Below are 7241 nucleotides of genomic sequence, written 5' to 3' on the forward strand. Positions count from 1 at the left end.
TGTGTGTGTGTGCGCGCGCGCGCGCGCGCGCGCGCGCGCGCGCGCGCCCCATGGGGAGCAGGAAACTATAGAATAAGACAAAAGTAAAAAAGGCTGAAAGAGGGGAGTTCCATCACCTTAACTGAGCTCCCAGGCACCTGAATCCCAGCCTCTTTGCTCCAAATTCTTTCCCTTAGTCCTGGTCCCTCCCAGTGCCTCAGTGCCACCATCTATAAAATGGGCAGAGAGTTCCAGCCTCCTAGCTTCCTCCCTAGGTCCCGATCAGTACAGCCTGGTACCCGCCCTTCCCCCAACCTTGTCTGAGTGTCCTTCCAAAGCCTCATTCAGCAGATCTTTATCGATTTTCTCCTCCTCCTTGCTAGACAGGGTGCTGGGGTGCTAGACACTGCTGGGGTGGGAGGGGGCTTCCCCGTCTGGTAGGGGAGGCAGACCTGTAAACAAACACGACCACAAGGCAGAATGTGATAGGGCTAGGAAAGCAAGGTGGACCTTTCTCATCCCTGGGTGACAGCCAGGTCACACTGACCTGGCTGCTAGAGGACTACTGTCCACCCCTGGCCGCCCACGTCCCAGATGTCCCCCCAGTGCCCCTGCCCCGCCCCAACAGGGCCCAAAGCATTCCCTGCATGAATCAACAGGAAAGAATGCTCCCAGCTTTGGGTCAGTGGCAGCAGCAGCCCAGCCCCACCCCTGGGGACAATGAGGCAGCTGTGGGCTGGGGTGCCAGGTATGCCTCAGCCCCCTCCTCATGCCCAGCCACCTCTCATGCTGAGCCAGGAACAACATAGAGGGATCGGAAAACGTGGGCTCCACCTGCTGTCAATCACCCGCCCAGGCCTGGCTGCCCAGAACTAAAAATACCCTGGAGGCCCCGCGGCTGGCCCGGGCTAGAGCCCAGGGAGTGAATGGATGTGTTGCCCGGAAGTCCGTTGACCTACAAGATTCTGGGCAGAAGCTGAGGCTAGGGAGCAGTAAAAGGAGGAAACTTCCAAGGGGGTTCACTGTGAGGCTCTCTTATTGACAAGTAACGGGCTTGGTCCCAGGCCCAACCCTACGGCTTGCTGGTGGTGGGATTTTCACAGCTGAGTGGCTATCTCCTCTCCCTTAAATTCGATTGCTGTGGGGGTCAAATGGGACAATTCAGTTCATCTCAATAAACTTTGACTTGATGGAGACTGCCTGCTTCCTCCTTCGTGCCTGACTGTACTCACAGCCTCAGCCAGAGCCAAGAACCTCTTGATATACAGGTCTGTGTCTGCCTCAACTCTGGGGGCCCTGGAATTTCTTATATATCTCTAAACCTAGATTCTGTCACATGGCTCAGTGCATAGCAAGCACTCACTATATGCTGGCAGATTGAGTAAGTGGGCCTGCCTCGTGCTGGTCCTTGAGCTAGACCGGGCAGTGTGTGTGTGGGCACAAACAAGCAGATATGATCCCTGCCCTCAGGGAATTTGCAGGGGGGGCGGGGTGGGGAGACAATCAACCAACAGATGAGGCATTGTCATCATCAGAACAACTAATAGGTGCAGAGCAGTTACTCTATCATCTCACTGAATCCTCTTAAAATCCCTATGGACACTTTCATCGCCCTCCTTTACAGATGATGAAACTGGGCACAGAGAGGTTAAGTGATTTGGCCAGAACCACACAGTCCTTATCTGCAGAGGGTAGCAAGTGGTAGATTGTAGCAGACATACAGTTAGCTCTGTGCCCTGGGTACCAAGTGGGGAAGTTTGAGGATTGAAGGCTTCATGGAAGAAGTGCCTTGGCTGATTGTGGGTCTGTCTCTATCACTCTGCAAATTCACTAAGTAGAGAGGTAGGAAAGTGGGATAGTCATGAGTAAAGCTTTGGAAGCCATGGAGCACGGGATGTCAGAAGTTACCCCATCTGCCCTCCCCCAAGCCCCCAGGGCCCAGGGCATAAGCATCACCATCTGCCCGCCCCTCCCAGGGTGAGGAGCTGAGAGGCTGAACAGTAGCTAAGAGGAGTCTCTTCCCCACGGAATATTCCTCAAACCCACCCAAATAAGGGCCTGTGCTTTCCTGCCAGATGGGAAGGCCAAAATCTCTTGCAGAGAGCTGTGACCTGGGATGTTCCCAGCAGCCTGGGGGGAACCTGACAAGTGTACCCAGGGCCATGGCTGCTGGACAAGCTTTCCTCCTCGGTGGCCCTCGAGACTCGGTCTGGCCCCACCTCCTTTGACACTCAGTATGGCAGAAACTGTACAGTTTGGGAATGGCGGGACCTGAATTCTTGTTCTGACTGTCTGCACTGTGCGGCCTCAGGCAAGTCCTTTCGCCCAGTCCAGGGTACAGCCTTCTGCATCCATTTGTGCTGCCTTTGTACCCTGGCCCTCTGACATCCAAGGGCCAAACTGCCCTCCTCTCTTCCTGCATCTTGGCTGTCCCTGACTTCAGTGACTCCTGAGCAGACTGATCTTGTCGTGCCTTAGCTCAAGAATCCTCAGTGGCTCACTGTTGCCCACAGGATATGGAGAATCCACTTTTCTTCCTCCTTTTCCCTTTCCTCCTTTCCCCTTTTGACTTCATTTTTTTATATTCTACCTGTCTTTAGGCCTCGCTGTATCCCAGCTCCTCTACTAATTTGCCTATGAAAGTTTACATGAATGCTCTCCAAGTATCAGGTGCTGGGGGAGTCTTAGAGCTGAAGCAGATACAGTCTGTGCCCTCGGTCGTGCACTAACCTGGTGGGAGCTGACTCACAGACATGGTGATGATGGACAGTAGACTGGGATGCAGAAGGCAGGGCACATGGAAAGGCACTGACCATTTCGACACAGGACAGACTTTTCCTTTGCTGAGGGCTGTTTAACCAGGTGCAGGGCTTTTGTTCCAAGGGAAGAGGTGAGAGCTGAGATTTTGAGAAGCTTGGGGGTGGGGAAGTGAGGAGGTGGATCTAGCAGGGGTGGGCTGCCAAGAGAGAGGCTGGCCTGGGAGATGGTTCCTGGGGAGAGAGAGTGATGAGCTGGCTGCTATGGGGAGAGGAAATTTGGAGGAAGACAGAGCTGATTAAAGAGATATTTTATGAAGTTTTGCTTTGTGATATGCAATGTCACCTTCCCCCACACTGTTCCTCTGAAAGCTTCAGAAAAACTGTTACTACTTGATAACATTTGGAGTTGGGCAGGCCCACCTCAGCATTTGCAGGGCCTGGGCATGAGTAAAAGGGGGCCTCCTATCACATGTCTCGGAGTTAAAAATCAAACTAACTCCTTATTAAATAAAAAATGGTCTATCTTCCTGCTTTGACAAATAACACTTTTGGAAAGATCTTGAATCCAGATCTTTCTACCCCCTAGACTTTGGTGTGGAACATATTATTATGGGGAGCATCTACCCCTGTCCCTGAGCCCCGATGTGGCCCACCCCCTTCCTCTCCCACCTCTGCTCCATCCCACACAGCAAGGGACCCTCTGCTGTGACGGGAACACGCACACACCAGGCTCTGTGCAGACCTCCACAGCCGTTGCCCTTTGGCCGCCCTGAGCCGCGGTGCACAGCCTAGAAGTTTGGTCTGCACTCTGGAGGAAGGGCTGGAAGCAGCCTTGGCCTCTTGGACAGGGAATTTCTGGAGCATGGGTTAGGAAATGGGGTGGAGGCTCCAGTGGGCACATCCCCTTGGCCCTGGAAACTCTGTGTCCTGTCTGGAGGTGTGTGATTCGACAAGAGCCACACGGATGCCCTCTGATACATGGAAGACCAGAGCAAGGAGTGCTTGCCCGGGTCTGAGGACAGCTGTGTGTATGGGTGGGGACCAGGAGGTGCCACATGGAAATGGGAATGTGGCTTAGAGGTGGGCCTCAGGGTGGACGTGGGATGTCTAGTCGCTCTTGTGGTGTTTAGAGAGCTGTGGGTCATGCAGCCCCAGAGCCAGGTGGGGCCTCACCTCGGCAGGTGGGGGGCACTGAGGCCTTCTGAGCAGGGGCAGGGGTGGGGGGCACTGATTAGAGCCGGGCTGTAGGAATCTTGATCTTTGCTGGTGACCTCTCGAGCTGGTATTTAACACTTCACAGATTCATACCTTTGCTGGGGGCGGGGGTGGTGGTGGAGGGTCTGGGAAGGGGTATTCTGGGGGCGGACAGGGAGGATCTTAAATAATAATCTGTAAGCTGTGGAAAGAAAGAGAACCCGACTTAGACTCTCCACTTTCTGCCTTTGTCTCTGGGATCCCCAGCTCAAATTTGCTACCAAGAGTTTACCACTCCCCTCTGCCCCCTAGCCTGTTTCGACTCCTGCCTCTGTCTCTCACTATATTAGCCCTCTTCGTATAGCGAAGCCCTCACCTGAGAAGGGTCACCACCAGTGTTCTCCCCATCATCAGGTCCCTCCCCCCTCCAGGACCTCCCGCACCCTGTTCACCCTTCTCCCTTTCTCTCCCCACCTCCCGCTCTCAGCCACGTGTGCCTGTCCAAACTACCCCCCCCCCCGCCCGCCCCCCCCCCCCCGCCAGCCCTTCCCCGGTCCCCTCTCATTGCCCCTCTTCCCTGCATACCCTCACTTGGCCTGTTCCAGCAGCTAACACGGGCACAGCGCCTGGACGTGTTTCTGTTCAGGTAAATTAAAGTCATAAGTTCTGGGGGAAATGAGATGGAATGAAGACTCAGAGCTGCGGCCCTGAAGCCTCCCAGGCCCCTTCAGAATCTCACAGAAGCTGGGCTGCCCTTCTCACCCGCCTGTAACTGAACCCCTTTTTTTCCTCAGGCAACACCAGACGAGTTAAATTAAAAAACATTTCTTATTCCACGCTGTTTTCCTGGATCTGTAGAAACAATGAATACAGTCACTGCATTACTTCCCCCAGTGTCTTGTGGCAGATGAGGGCAACAGGGCCTCGGTGGGGTGGCCTGGAAACCTCGAGGCCTGCACAGCATCTCTGCTAGCCCAGGGTCTCGCCTCTCCTTAGCTTCTTTAGGAAGATCATTGACCATTTGGGGGCAGAGCCAAAACGAAGGCTAGGAGCCACTTCTAGCCCCGGATCAACCGTTCGTGAATTACTTTGGAATTAACTGAGGCAGTCAGTGGGAAATATGAGTTCAGGAACAGAGCTATTGACTAAAGAGAGGTACACGTTTGGGGCGCCTGGGTGGCGCAGTCGGTTGAGCGTCCGACTTCAGCCAGGTCACGATCTCGCGGTCCGTGAGTTCGAGCCCCGCGTCGGGCTCTGGGCTGATGGCTCAGAGCCTGGAGCCTGTTTCCGATTCTGTGTCTCCCTCTCTCTCTGCCCCTCCCCTGTTCATGCTCTGTCTCTCTCTGTCCCAAAAATAAATAAACGTTGAAAAAAAAAAAATTAAAAAAAAAAAAAATAAAGAGAGGTACACGTGACCTGAACAGTTTTGTATTCTCTTGCATCCGGTTTGTTGATTTAGAACTTTACAAATATTTTCAAGGTTCTTTGTGAGGAATGGTCCTCTCCCTCTGGCTAGAATGTAAGATCCTTCAAGGCTGGGACTGACAGGCTCCAAAGGGTTAATCTTCATGTAACCGATGTTCATCTTCCAGGAATGAGGGGAGGCAGCAAGGAGCTGTCTGGGTGGAGAATTTTCTTGACCTGGCCTGCCAGGGGAGGTGACGGTGGGGAACCTGCCAGGATAGAGGTCAAGGGAAATCCCTGGATGAAGCAGGAGCTGAGCCGAGACCAGGGCCAGAGGCCTGGAGGTGAGATGGGGAGACATTGGCATCAAAGACCACACCAGAAGTGAGGATTGGGGCTGCAGGGGAGAAGGACAAGCCCCACCGGAAGACAGGGCTTATTGATGGGCCTATTCAGACAACAGTAGACAGAGCAAGAGGCTGGTCTGGCAATCTCACACTTTAGCCCAGCAGTTCTTTGTGGTCCTAGACCAGCAGCACCAGCATCTCCTGGGAACCTGTTAGAAATGCCAGTTTTCAGGCTCCACCTCAGACTGGAAACTCTGGGGATGAGGCCCCAGCATCTGTGTTTCAACATGTCTTCCAGATAATTCTAATGCCTGTTAATATTCAAGAACCACCTCTCTACACTATATGCTTGGAAAATGTTTGCACTGACAGAGTCTAGAGCCCTGTGGTGGATGCCTTTTTCCTTAGAGTCCCTGATGTGCCTGGTGGGCTCAGCCCTCTTGGGGTCCTCTCGTATTATGAGGACACTCCTCCACATATGATGGGCTGAGCCCTGGGGGGGTCACAGTCTTCTACATCCTTTCACGGTAGGGTGGGAGGGCCATATCTTCTGTCCTATGCAGAGTTCTACAAGGACCTCTGCGTCCCCAAGGAGAACATCACTGGGGTGGTGGTGGAGGGATTCCTCATTATTGTCCTCAGGGGCCCTACCCATGTGGGCCAGGAAGAGGTGGTCAGGCCAACCTCTAGATTCTGGTAGGATCTTCCTGGATGACAGGAATTTCACTGTCATTTCCATACCACAAACATCTACGCCATTGTGACCATCAGCCTGAAATCTGAGATCTTCCGGGAGACCAGTTGGCCAACAGGTGTCATTGATGCCAATCAGCTCCGGGCAGGCGGAAGGGACCTAGAGCTTGTGCCAGAGGCCCCCTCCTTCCTCCTGGAGCTGGTCCTGGCTTTCATAATTCATAGTATATCTTGAGTTAGCAACAATTCTTCCTCCTAGACCAGTCTGGACACGCCAGTGGCTAAAAAAAAGTTAAGAAGCTGCAAGGTTGTTAATTTGTTCACAAGGGAAACTGCCCAGAAAGGACAAGAAAAGCTTCATTTCCTAACCATTAACTGAAAATCACTTTTCTTAGGACAGCTTGACCTCTAAAGTGTGACTGAACTACCCAGGAAAAAATGTAGATAAGCTATGTCTCCTTTTAGCATTGAGTGCCAGTAAACAAAGTGGGAGAGAAGGAATATTCCACCAAGATATCAGCAGAAACTTAACTTCTTAGGGGAAATAATTCCCTCTCCTAATTACCAATTAATGAGCATAAGCTTCTGCCCACCAGCACTCTGAATTACTGTCGCTGTGGTGAGGTGGTGTGATGGGAACTTGGTGTAACGCCTCGTGCCTTTGGCAGGGATTAGTGAACCAGAGCTAATACGTGAATGCGTCTCATTCAAGTTGGGGTGTTATCTTGTACTAAATATCGGGCACGGGTCCATCATATTTGTACAGAGAACACTTTGCTAGGCTTGTTGAGGACGCAGAGAGTTAAAAACCCAGTTCCTACCCTCAATGTAAGTCACATAAGTTATGAATTATATTTATATCATT

The sequence above is a fragment of the Herpailurus yagouaroundi genome, unplaced genomic scaffold (genome assembly GCF_014898765.1).
Source record: "Herpailurus yagouaroundi ecotype Mexico unplaced genomic scaffold, PumYag 163, whole genome shotgun sequence".
NCBI lineage: Eukaryota > Metazoa > Chordata > Mammalia > Carnivora > Felidae > Herpailurus > Herpailurus yagouaroundi.